General features: G+C 36.9%; 1 protein-coding gene across 1 annotated transcript in view; it reads left to right on the top strand.

Moving 5' to 3' along the window:
- The window catches only part of LOC150081442 (glutathione S-transferase 3, mitochondrial-like), a 58,225-nt gene that overhangs the window by 11,656 nt on the left and 32,246 nt on the right, over positions 1-14,323 (top strand). The window lies entirely within an intron of this gene.

Here is a 14,323-nt window from a genome sequence, read left to right as displayed (position 1 = left end):
ATTCTCTTTCGCCACAATGGCAACTAGATCTTTCATTAATTCCTAAATCATGCAACTTTGCATTAATTGAACCATGACCGGTTAATAAGAACATAGCTTGTAAGTTTGGGGCAAACCATTTGAATTTTATCGAGGCTGCATTTCTTAAATCTGGGAAAAATTTTTGTGTAATCTGCCCTTTATCACAAACACTCCAATGCTCTTGCCAGACTTTTACCAAAGCATCCCAGATTCTTGTCCTTTCCTTCCTGCACAATACAATAAATGCAGATCAATAGGCATTTTCCAGTCACAATCTGCAAAGCTGAGGTCGACACAGTTCTGCATGCCATGCACATCCTAAGAAGCATTACTCTTTGAATGGAACTGAGCTTTCTAGTAAATACTTTTCCACTTGCACGTTCAAACCAAATTGGTGCACCATATGTTACCATGTGTTACACATATGTTACCAACGGCCTCCGTAGCCGAGTGGGCAGGAGCGGGAGTGCAGTAGCACACGCTCTTTGAGTAGACCGGGGTTCAAGCCCCTGACTGCTGAATACGGTCGATCTGCCAACCCGCACTGGACCAGCGTGGCAGATTATGGTCCATTTCCCTCAGCATGAATTGTTGAGGAGGCTTCCACCCTGCAGTGGGTTGATAATGGCTGCACTTTACTTTTTTTTTTTTATGTTACCATGGGGATAAATACACATTCATATAGCAAGTTCAGCGCCTTACCTTTTATTCCCCAGCCAACTTTAGTGATTTGAGTAATCATCCAAATAAATTTCCTTACCTTTTCTGATAGATAAGTAACATGTAAGTTGAAAGTCAAAGATCCGTTAAACATAATGCCTAGATAATTTAATTGCCTTGCCGATTTTAGGCTTGAACCATTCATTCTAACAACTGGGGGTCTTCTACTCGAAAATTGATCCTTAAAGACCATTGTCCTTGTTTTGGTTCCTGATACAGTCAGTTTATGTAACCTACACCAGTTATTAAGTTCAAACAAAACCTGCTGTGACCTGGTTTCTAGTTGCATCAGTGTATTTCCTTCAATAAGCAACACAAGATCATTGGCATATGCCACCATCTCTGTATGCTCAAAGTCCCTACGCAACCAGTCCTCCAAAGCTAGGTTCTACTTTAGTGGTCCAAAAACCGATCCTTCTGGGCATCCCTTTTTTTTATTTTTTTTTTTATGTAAATCCCAAACACGAGAGATATTAGAACCTATAATACTTAGTACCATGCTTGGGCTGGAGGTTGAGAAGATGAAAGAAGATATTTGTTGACATTGGACTTGAACTTCTGTAGACTGTAATTTTCAGGAAGTATGTATGAAGGAAGGTTGTTCCAGGAAACAGCAGTTGAATGAATAAACGAGGAAGATGAAAAGTTGGTTCTGTGAGTTTGAAGTTGGACAGTAAATGGACGTTGGCTGGTGGCTGCACGTGTTCGGACTGTTTTGAAAGCGAGAGCAGGAATTATAGAAGCCAATTCAGAAGAACAGTGCCCATGGAAGTATTGTAGAAGAGGCATGCAGCAGAAACAGTACGTCTATGAGACAGTGAGTGGAAAGACTCTGTTAGAGATGAATCATTAATCAACCTAACTGTCCTCTTCTGAATGGAATCAAGAAGCCTGAGAGAGGTTTTGGGGGCACCACCCCAGATGTGGGAACAATATTCCATGGTAGGGCGGATTTGCGATTTATACAGAGTGAGCAGCTGTTTGGAAGAAAGGTAATGCCGAGAGGGAAAGAGAAAACCAAGTTTTTTAGATGCAGAGGAAGCAATATTTGTAATGTGCTTGTACCAAGAGAGATTAGAAGTCAGAGTAATCCCCAAAAGAGATAAATAATTTTGCTTAGAAATCAGTGTCACCAAAGATAAGCATAGGAGCAGAAGAATCCTTTTTGCGAGACATAAGACAAGACTGAGTTTTAGAAGGGTTGAAATCAACTAAGTTGTCTTTACCCTACTGGAGAATTACCTGAAGATCGGCATTTAAGGAATTGGTAGCAGATTTTCGAGAAGTTGAAGCTGATTGAGCAGGGCAAGGTTTCTCAAAATGGAAAGTGGAATGCAATGTGCTATCATCGGCAAAACTATGAATAGGATTTCCAGTCAATGGAAGAAAGTCATTAATATACAAGAGGAAAAGAGTGGTGGAAAGAACTGAATCTTGGGAACACGGGCATTAGTGGAGAAGTTAGAAGACAGACCCATCACCCTGAGTGAGCGATCAGAGAGAAAACTGGATAACCAATTACAAAAAACAAATGGCAAACCATATGATGAAAACTTGTTTAGAAGACCCTTCATGTCAAACACTATCGAAAGCCTTTGAGATGTCAAGAGCAACTACTTGTGTTTCACGAAACCTTTCCATTGAATTAGTCCATAAATGGGTAACATATGCCAGAATATCACCAGTGGATCGACACTGACGGAATTCATACTGGCGGATCATTGATCAGATGGAAGGTTTCTAGGTAGTTTAAGAGTTGGCGGTTAATTGATTTCTCCATTACTTTAGAAAGAGTAGAAGTAATTGCAATGGGACAATAATTGGATGGGAGGGATTTGTCATCCTTTTCTTTAGGAACTGGCTGGATATGAGCAAATTTCCAAGCAGAAGTAACAGAAACAAGCCAATTACGATATGCAACTTTCTTCTCTTGAACAGCCTTAGCACATTTATTGGAAAACAAAGGTTTAGATAAAGGACGAGATTTTAAAGTGGATTGTGGGATAAAGGATTCCATTCCTGCAAGAATAATTTCACTGACACGATCTGAGCAAGTGTTGACATCAGAAGTTTTGAAACAGTAATCCGACCAAGGAAAAAAGAAAAGAAATCTCGCAGGTCATCCCATTTTGCATTCTTGTAATGCCAAACAACACGAGGTTGGGAATAGCCACGAGCTAAAGGCTCCATTGGAGAAGAGACAATCACCAAGTTGTGATCTGAAGTGCCTAAAGGAACTCTCACTTCGACTGTGTACTTAGAAGGGTTTTTTGTGAGAAACAGATCAAGCGTGTTGGCTGTATGATTAGGATTGTCCGGTTTTCTTGTAGGTAAATGAACAATCTGTGCAAGGTCGTTAGTAATTGCAAAAACCTCAGCATCTCGACCAGCTGGGTCGGTGTGACTATAAAACGAAAGCCAGCTGGAGTTGTGAACATTAAAATCACCAAAGAAAATTACCTCACTGTTAGGAAAGTTGGACTGGAGAAAGTCAAGTTGCAGAGAGAGGAAGTCAAAGAGCTCCAAGTGATTAGTGGAGTTGGGAGAATGATAGAGACAACAGATGAATTTGACACAACGAGGTAGAGAGATTTTAAGCCAGAGAAGATCGAAGAGAGGAGATTCCAAATTGCCAAGTCTCTGACAGGGTATATCAGAATGGAAATATGCGCAAGGTTACCACCTTTGAGGCGAAAGGAATCATACAACGAATAATTTGGGCATCTAAAATGAGCAGTAGTTGAATCAACTGATAACTGAGATTCTGTCAGAAAAAGTACATTGGACTTTGGCAGACTGCAAGTGGAAATGGACATCGTTCAGATTAGAATTGAGACTACGTATATTTGTGAAATGAATTAGGAAGTGTTTGGGAGGTTTAGATCGTTTTGCAGATTAATAGAGCAAGCATTAAGCTTGCTCTATTAGTTTGACAATTCATGGTGTATTCAATAGTTAGAAAAAGTGGTGGGACATGCTGTATGAAGTAATAAAATTTTTGGATATGGCGTACACATGGTAAGAATATACTCAGATCCTTGACATAACATGGCCTTGACAATGCCCCCACATACACACTACTCAGACTCCCTCCAGTCACTATCTGACAGAGTAGAGGTAGCAAGATTATACGCTAGCTGATCCAGAAGCCTCCTAGAGAGTTACCAATAGGTTTGGTCCAGTGTACTAACTAGCGGCTGGCCTGCGAACACTGTTTTAGAGCTGTACCCTCGAAATGTAAGGAATATTGGATCTCGCAACGATGTTCATCATAACCTCAAAAGTCATCAATCATACTGCATGATGGAAGAGATGGGGAAGGGTTGACCGGAACTTGGCTCTAGAGATTAAACATGGGTTCCACCACTTCAAGTCTCCAATAAGCAAAGTGGTGGTATTTCACTGGTTGATGAGCGTCATCTACCACCTAGTACTGCCTGGTAACATAGAGGGGCGGCATTCCTCCCAGTCGAGGTGGGTGCCACACCTCGGTTCACACCTGGGTTCCCTAAGTATACTTGTGCATGGAGGTTATACCCAGGATTACTAACAATGCCACCATCGTGAAGGTGCAAGCAGAGGATTTGGCTGTCACAGACCATCCAGACTTAGCCAAAATTGGGTCCACTTGACTTGAGTGTCATCTGAATATCAGTTCCATCAGCGTTTTAGACTCCCAGGTAGCAAGTGCAGCTTGTCTGGCATATCTGAGAGAATGTCTGTGACAACCTCACGGACCTAAGTATTTTGGTACATGGACCTTGATCACCTCTTGTACAATAGAATCAACCGATGACTTAACAGTCACTGTACGGTGCATGAAGTAGTCCTTTGCCACCCTAAAGATCTTAGTTGAACATCCTGCAAGTCTCAACACCATAAGAATGCTGCTCCATTGAATGAAGTCAAAAGCTCCCTCAAAGTCAATAAAGATTCCAAGCTCATACTTATTGTTTGAGCCTAATATATAGTTTCGCAATGTCCAAAGCGCATCTTCTGTTCCACGACCTGGAGTAAAACCATATTGTCTGCCAGACCAGCCTAAGTTTTTTTCAGTATAGTCAGTAATCTGTCTCGCCAGCATCCTTTCAAACACCTTTCCTAATCCAGTGAGGAGGGCAATAGGTTGATAAGATCATGGATAATTCTTTGGCCTAGATGGTCCCTTCAGTATCAGCTTTAATAGGGCATCCTTCCATGGTGACGGAAAGGCCCCATCACGCAGGCAGCTATTAAAATCTTCAAGAAGGATCCCTGGTATCAGTCGATGAGCCATTTAATGACCTCTCCTTCAATGAGGTCCATCCCCGGGCATTTATTGTTCCTTATGGACTGTACTGCATTACAGAGTTCAATCAGGCTAAAGGGATCTTCGTCATGTACCCCATAGTAAGCATGATTAAGCCTTTTCATCAACATCTGTTCCTCATCATCTTGCTTAGAGATAGTATCTCCAATCAGATGATCCAAAATCGCAGACATACTTTCTCTCCAACTCGTACTTTCCTGGTCAACACCTCCAATAGAGTATGCTGTATCTCCATTATATATTTTAGTCTTGCCAGTACATAGCTTATATACAATTCCCCATGGGTTCTTGTTACCCACTCTTCTAACCAGTGTTCTCCAGGCAGTTAATTTTGATTTAGATATCATACCCACGTATGCACTCCATATTTTCTGATACTCTACTTTAAGTACATTAACTACTTCCTCCCCATTGTTATGTTACTTCTTTGGTTCCTTTTCCGCGCTTTATGAACCTGCTTCCGAAGTTGGCTTAACTCGCCAGACAATCATTTAACTGGAATCCTATTACAGTTCTTTTGCTTTATAGATGTGCTGGAAGCCTCAAAGAGAGTGCTGAAGTAACTCCACTGCATTCTCTCCGGACATCTGACTGAATGCCTAAATACCCAGATTCCCAAGTCGGACATGAATATATTCGTCAAACCTATTCCACTTTGCATTTTCGATAGCAAATCATCGTAATTGTTCCTGAGACGGAGCTAGTTTTGTTATGTCCCTGACAGAAAATATAATGGCCCTATGATCAGAGCAGACCCAGTCTGCTCTTAATCGCCAATCGTCCACAATACCAGCTGCCCTTATGTTACAGATTGTCAAGTCAATATTTGATTCTCCATTAACAGTGAAGAAAGTATAATCTGAACTTGGTAGATTTTGTATAAACAATCCACAACAAGCCAAGAATTCATCTAGTTGACAACCACAATCATTTGTAATTCTATCAAACCATGATGCTGATCTTGCGTTAGAATCCATCGCAAATATTACTGAATTACTACCCAAGTGATTTTGAACCAGTTCCATGTACCTGATGTAGAAATTAATGTCTGTTGAATGATGACAATACATACAACATATATAGAATGATGCAAGATCTGCCTCTATTCCTATGCACACCATCTGTGAAGAGCACAACGAATTTATAACAGTAATAACACTACAGTTGCAGCTCTTAAGTCTGGTTCATCTGTACAGAGTACACGTTCTGAAAGTGGATATCCTGTAGGCCGACCTTTCACTAAGTATGGTTCCTGTATTCAGGCTATATCAATATTCTCTCTGCTGCCCGCTAGTCTAACTTCATCAGCTACTGATTTTGATCTCTGAGCATTAATCTGTAGTATACGTAGGTTACCATTTGATTTTGCATTGTACTGATTAAGAATTAAGTGATTATCAATATCTGCCATTAACGTTATCAAATTGCCATGCTCTTTCTTTGACTGACTTAAGTGCATTCAAGTATTCTAGACACTGTTTACTCCTTACAGAATGATTTGCAGCTCGATTTTTTTTTTTTTCCCCTTACAATTGGAACAGATCGGTTGTTCTCGCTGATGAGTATAGAATGTGTAGGAGTGTCCTATACCTGCACAGTGACTGCAGACAGGGTCTGTGCAATAACATGTTCTGGCCGTATGACCAAATCCCCAACAATTGTAGCACAAAGTAACTAAATGAAAGTTATTGAACTTATACAACATGAAACCAATGAAAATCCTACCATGCAGTAACAAATGACTTCTAATATGCCTTGACACCATGAGGACCCAATTATTTTCTGTTTTTTCTTTATTAATACTAGGTAATCCATCATAGAACACCTCAGAATCAGGTGAACATCGAGGGACGAGGGCAAACTAAGGGCAGAAATGTAAGTCAGGTGTGCTTGTCTTCCTTATCATTGGATGGGACAGGAGGACATGTTCTAATAGTGAAAGGAGCTGAGGGATCAAGGTTGAAAAATAGTGATGAGGTGCGTTTAGCAGTAACTAAAGAGCTTAAAAGCAGCTTAAAGAAAATTAGGATAAGGAGGCTTCGGAAGATTAGGGATAATGGTGTGGTATTGGAGATGCAAACAGAAAAGGAGCTACAAGAGATAAAGGAATGCGAGAGCATTAAATGATTGGGAGTGATTCTCTCGACTTCAAAAGAGCCAGGGCGAAAAATAATATTGTATGATATGGAAAAAACGGTCAACAAGGAAGACCTGTTAGAAGACATACAACAAAAATTTACTAAATATGAACATCTCTAGGGAGGAAGTGAAGATGGAGATATTTGTCCGTTTTTGTAGTATTATTAGAGAATAAGTGAAAAAAAAATTTTTTTTTCACTGCTCCTGCAAAAAAGCTTGCTTTCTTGTGTCATTTGTCACTACTAATACTAACTTTCTCTGCCTTCCCATCCTTAGAGATAGTTTTACTGGAGTACTTTTTGAGGTGGAATTTTATGGTTTTCACAGAGTAACTGTCTGAAAGTATCTGTCACTATGTAGCTTTCTCGCAGTTATTTTCATTTAGCAGTCGCATAGAATAATTTGAACAAGAGAACAGATTCAAGGATTAAGGAAATGTAATTGTAATCTATATAAGAAAATTGCCTTTTGTTAACGGGTCATCAGATAAGAGGGATCAGATAAACAACTGGATAAAGGAAATAAACTGTAAAATTTGAGACATTTTATCTAATTTTTATTCTGTTTTATTATTATTCTTTTATTTTATATATGTATTTATTTACTATATTTTTTTTGCTGGCAGGTGCCAAATAAGCTTTGCTTTATTGCATTGTTTTGCCATTTCAGTAATTTTTTTAAAGTGAGTTTCTGGACAATGTGTGTGTTATCCGGATTAAGTTTTTTTGAGGAAGATGAAAATTTCTCAAACTTGAAGAACTTTATGCACAAATGCTTTTAAATATTAACTAGCTGTACCTGTTGCGAAAATTTTGAAATTGGTAGCAGAGTTTTTCTCTAGCTGTCCTAAAGAAATGTAGACCGTGTTTTGTCCTGAGCAGGTAAGCCAGTACACATCAAATCTTTTCTTGTATCTGAGGAAACTTATAAAATTTCTTTTGTTTCACCATCTTTCTGATTATTAAAAATGTGCACATTGTGTAACAATTTCGCACACAACGTGTAGTACAGGCTCTATAATACTTCTTTGAAAACGTTTTTTTTTTAATATTCTTATGCCCTTCTGGTAACCTTATCTTAACATGCTGGAATGATCTGACCCCAGACCTTGCATAAAATTGGCCGTGACTAAACACATGGTTAGTAAGCGAAATTCCGATTCTATCAAACATTTGCCCTTAAATTTTATTTATAGTCCTCGCAAAGGCCAGCTGAATAGGAAACTGCAGTCTCTTAAGTGAGAATTTGCAAAATTGAATCGGATGGAGTCAAATCTACATGTGGTAAGAGTAGGGTTGCTAGACGTCCTTTATTGAAACGAGAAAGGACACAATTTTTCCTTTATTTTCATTTTTCAATGCCTGTGCCTTGTAATGGCAGTGGCCGAATTTCTGCGTAGGTGTAGGAGGCATACACTTCAGATCCCACATGTGCAGGGCCCCAAACCGAAAAAAAATTACAATTTCATTTCAAAGCTTTAGCTTAAAGTTTTAACAGGGGATATGTTAAAAATCCCATCAAATGCAAAATCCACCACTGAGAAATGAATCATAAAGAGATAATCTTAACCTATTCCAGCCTCTCTGGCTCACATATGTAGTTTCATGAACACCATGCACTTAACTTCATACTTCTCGATGAAATTATATTTTGTTGACAAAGCAATTCATGAAAATCATGCAACTGGTAGATAATTAATAAAATCATAGGTATTGGAAAAATCACTTTTTTATAATATGGAGTTCAATGGCTTTGTTTAAACTGTTTTTCCTGTACCTTTACAAAGAAAAATTTATCTATTTCATTTATACAGTTATAGGCACCTACATATTTCATGTTATATACAAACATATTTTGAAAACTATTTTATTTTTTAGCCATCAAAATGTAAGTTCCCTAAAAAATAAGTAGAGGCTTTGTTCTTATAACAAAAATTGAGAGCAAGAATATGAATGGCTAGCTTCAACAAATGATCCTCATGAGACAAGATGTCTCCTATGCAGAAATGTATTTAAAGTTGGTTATATGGGCATTTTAGCATAAAGACTAACAAGCTCATAAATTGGCAAATTCTTCAAATCTTCTTGATAGGTTTCTTGTGAAAAAGAATACGAAAGAAGAGGATTTAGTTACTGCAGCTGAAATAACTCATATTTATCATTCAATTAAGCATCACCATTCTTATAACTCATTAGATTGTAGCATGAAATTGAACTCAACTTTACAATGATTCAAAAATTGCACTAAAAATATCATGTGGAAGAACTAAATCTGCTGTCATTGTTTGTAATGTTTTTTTTTTAAGGTAAAAAAACATTGCAAATTGTTTTGGATGATTTAAAACATCATGCTCCACCATTATTTTTTTTTGTTTACAGATTGATGCTTCCAACAGAAAGAATATGAAAATGTTTTATTTGTCAATTCAGTACTTCAACAAAGAATATGGTCCTACAAACTATTTAGTTGATTTTTTGAAAATGCTGATGAAATTGCAGATGGAATGTTTGAGTGCCTAAAAAAAATTCAATGAGTAATTTAGGATTGGATTAGCAAAGGGTATCTAGTTTCAGTGCAGACAATGCAAATTATAAATTTGGGAGTAATAAATCCTTATTCCAAAATATTAAGAAATTAAATGAAGACAAACTGCCATGCTCACATTATTAATAATTTAGCTAAATATGCTTTTGGTAATTTAGATATTGATATAGAAAATATTCTCAAAAATATATGGTCATTTTTCTGTTTCAGCTAAAAGAAGGGATAACATTAAAGAATTTCATGAGTTTGCTGAAACAGAGTTTAAGGAAATTTTAAGGCACGTACCAACTAGATGGCTTTCTTAACAACCATGCATAGAACAAATTTTGTTTTCATGGAAGGCTTTGAGCCTTTATTTCATAAGCAAACCAAAAGACTGTTCCAAACAGCTTTTTAAAATCCTTCAAATTAATGAAAATTCAACAGAGGTCCCTATAATTTTAGAATTATATTTTCTTTTCTCAATGTATGCAATTGAAATAATTTCTAAAGCAATAAAAGAGCTTGAAAAGAATGAAACAAAGAATGAATGCCTGTGATATTTTTTATATCATCTTGATTAAGAATTTTTTGGGTATCAAGTTCATCAGCATTTTCAGAAATTAGACCTTTTAGTTAAAAACACAGTAATAAATGATTTCAAAGCATTTTATAATGCTGCATTGAAATATTTAGGAAAATTTACCGTATTTCCCCATGTATAAGACGCACCCTTTTTCAAAAAATTTGGGGTCTAAAAACTGGATGTGTCTTATACAGTGGTTGTAGATTTTTTTACTTGCATTACCCGCTTTTTCGCGCTTGTTGTCTTTGCGCTCATTGTTTCGCACTTGTTATATTAGGTTACATTTTGCCATGTTCTGCCCAGAAATGGTTCCGAAAAGATTTTTGTACAGTGCTGAATTCAAGTTAAAAGTGATCCAGTTTGCAAAAGTGAATGGAAATCGTACTGCTGAACGTAAGTTTAGTCCTCCTCCAACTGAGAAAACAGTCTGAGACTGGCTACGGGAAGAAGAAACCCCACTGAAAATGCCATGGCAGAAGAAGGCCATGAGAGGCAAGTCAGCAAAATGGCCTGATTTAGAGAGGGAATTGAAGATATGGATTGAAAGAGCAAAGGGCAATTGGAATTCCTGTATCCACAAAGATGGTTCAGCATGAGGCAAGAAGAATTTCTGATGAAAAAGAAGTTACTGATTTCAAAGGAGGACACAATTGGTGCTTCAGGTTCATGAAACGGACTGGACTAAGCATGCGTACATGCACCAGATTTGCCCAAAGATGCAAGATATGAGCAGAAGGTCCTTGAATTTCATCGTTTTGTCATTCAATGTTGGAAGACACATCAGTTTGAGTTGGGACAGATTGCAAATATGGATGAAGTGCTCTTAATTTTGATGTCCCAAGTAACAGAACTGTTGATAAGAAGGGGGTGAAAACTGTAACTGTGAAGACAAGTGGACATGAAAAGAGCCATTATACAGTTGTTCTAGCTTGTTGTGCCGACGGAACTAAGCTGCCTCCTATGCTGATTTTCAAATGCAAAACAATGCCAAAAGAAGACATTCCTCGAGGAGTGATTGTCCACGTTCATGACAAGGGTTGGATGGATCAGGATGGGATGAAGATCTGGTTTGAGAAAGTTTGGAGCAGGAGACCAGGTTGGCTCTTACGCAAACCTGCCCTATTGGTGCTTGATCAGTTCAGGGCACACAACAAAAAACACAAAGCAAGATTGCTGCAGAGTAAAAAACAAAACTTGCCGTCATACCTGGAGGCTTGACATCCCAGCTCCAACCACTTGATGTCAGCATTAACAAACCCTTCAAAGCTGCCATGAGAGACGAATGGAACCAATGGATGAAGTCTTCTGGGGACAGTTTTACACCAGCAGGAAGAGTGAAGAAACCAACTATAGGAGAAATTTGTACCTGGGTGAAAAGATCCTAGGATAATATCAAGATTCAGATCGCTGTCAAGTCATTTAAGAAGTGTGGAATTTCAAATGCCATAGATGGAACTGAGGACGAGGCAATATATGAAGACAGTGATTCGTCATCAGACGTAGATGAGGACAAGCTAATGGATGGGAGTTTTGACAGTGATGAGGAGTTGTATGAATTTTATGATGAATAAAACTTGAGTTCAATAACTTTATGTAATACATTTTTTTTTTTTTCAAATTTTGGGCCCCAAAATTAAGGTGCATCTTATACATGGGGAAATATGGTAATTTTAATGAAAATACCCCTTTTTTGAAACTCAGCAAATTAAGCTTTAAAAATGGTTATCCTAACTGACTCATTTGTTGAAGTAGCAAAATATTTTAAATTAATAGAAAAACTAAAGTTGGATATGAATGATTTATTTGATGAGATTTCAGTACTGAAAACAAATTATGAAACTGTCAACCTCTAAAAAATTTAAAACTTATTCGAGTACTTCGAGTCAATGGCATTTAATTTTGTAAAGTGTATGCAGTACTGAACATCTATTTCGCCCATCCCTCCACTTTGATTTTAAGCTTTCAAATATTTTCAAGGTCATTTCATATGTTTTTTCCAGTTCCAGGGACTTCGGCAAATTCAGAAAGGATTTTAATGTAATGAAATCTAAGTGGAGGGATGGGCAAAATAGATGTTCAGTTTCACTTATAAAAAGTGAACTAATGATCTACTTCAATTTTAAAGATAATTGTGTAGATTTTTCTGAGAAAATTAAAAATGATGCCAAAGTTCTTAAGGCTGCTCGAAGTAGTACAAAATATGTTCAATGTGAGTGATTTCTAGCTATTAAATCAGTACTTTTTTTTTTATCTACTTAAAATGACTTTAGCCTGATGTAAATTAATGCACTAAACTTGCATTAAAATATTTGGATTAATTCATGCTTTTTATATCATTCATTATCCTTATATATCAATCCATATCCTTCCAATAGAAAGCCATGGTTTACTGTTAAATATTTTAAATTATAAATTAAACTAAAATTTGCAAATATTTATAGTCAATATGAAAACTATATAATTTTTAAACCAAAATCTAAAAAATATATTAACAAAATGTTTAATTATTAACTAAAAAATCATTAGATTTTTCTTTTTTTGGGGTGGGAGGGGGTGAAGTGAGAATTGGAGAGTGGTAGCATTAATTATTTTTAAGTGTCCTTTAATCTAGTCATAGAAATCTAGCAACCCTAGGTAAGAGTACCCATTTTCTTTTAGCTTCTCCTGTTATTATATCTAGATACAAACAATTCTGATGCATAACTTTGATTTATCGTTATCATTGATCAGTCCTTCTGAAATTGCCATATTCCGCAGTAAAATAAAATGATCACCGACATGTTTCACACTTAAAATGTAATTCTTGACAATGAACTCACCTTTCACTAAGTAAGCCAATACTGTGATATATTAAATCTTTCGGATCCTTAAATGCACATTTCAGACCAATTCTGGATGTATTTGCAGGAGCAAGAAAACACGTGTTTCTTCTTTGCTGCAAGGTACATTCAACATGACTAGCAAGCGTAGCATGGCAGTATAATGTGGCTATGGTAGGCAGTGCTAGTAGACAAAACTGGTCCATTGTGTAAAATAAAACTGTTTCGGAATTTTTATATTTTCCCATTTTTCTGCATGCCTAGAAAGAAATATCTTCAATTTGAGATCACTTTCAGTTCGATCAGCTAGGCCTATCATTCACAATGGCCGCCTCAAGAAAACGGCTTCCGTATTAATATATAGATTTTTTTCCCCCTTTATTGACTTTATTGCCAATCATTAGAGTGGGATACTGTCAGAAATAAAATCAATCAAAATTTTGATAAAGAAAAATTGAAGAAATAAAAACAATCCCCATTTCTTATTTTTTCAATGTAGTAATACTTTCTGTTTGTATATATGTAAATATATGATTCAGTTTCAAATTATTGGTTCATCCAGAGAGTGTCTTAATTTTCAACTTGTGTAGGCTCACACTGTCTGAAACCTTGTTACCAAGTATTTACACCAGTATTCAAAACTATTGTAAGTATGAAAGTGGCTTTACTTGTAAACACATGATAGGTGACAGCATGTAGTTTATAGTTTTAAAGGAATCTAATGTATGCAGGCATAATTTGTTGATGTTGCATTGAAAGAACCTTCAAAACATATACAGTAGATTCTAGTTATTTGGGCCACCGGTTAATTGGGGCGGCCGTTTATTTGGGGCAGGAGACAGCAGCACTGGAGATTACCCTACGATTGTCTCCGACCAAACCATGTGGTTTGGTCGGATTTCTGGAGGTCACAACCATAAAACAAAAACAATTAGCAGTCACCTGTTTATTGGGCTTTTCTGTTAGTGCAATCTATCATAAATGGATAGTAAACTTGATCTTATTGAATTTGCGATAATACCGATGGCTGGAATTCTGTGGATTATTATGGTGAAGTGTGTTTACACTTCCATGACATCTTCATTCCTAATTTTTAAACTTTGTTACTTGATACTCCGTTCTCACTTGCGCGTATTGTGTTACTTGCAATTTGTATGTGCCGTGTTCTTTCTTATTGATTGTTTCTCTTTTTACTGTTTTAAATTT

The sequence above is a fragment of the Mastigoproctus giganteus genome, chromosome 8, assembly GCF_048544385.1.
Source record: "Mastigoproctus giganteus isolate SK-2022 chromosome 8, ASM4854438v1, whole genome shotgun sequence".
Lineage (NCBI taxonomy): Eukaryota > Metazoa > Arthropoda > Arachnida > Uropygi > Thelyphonidae > Mastigoproctus > Mastigoproctus giganteus.
This window is presented reverse-complemented; position numbering and strand designations above follow the sequence as displayed.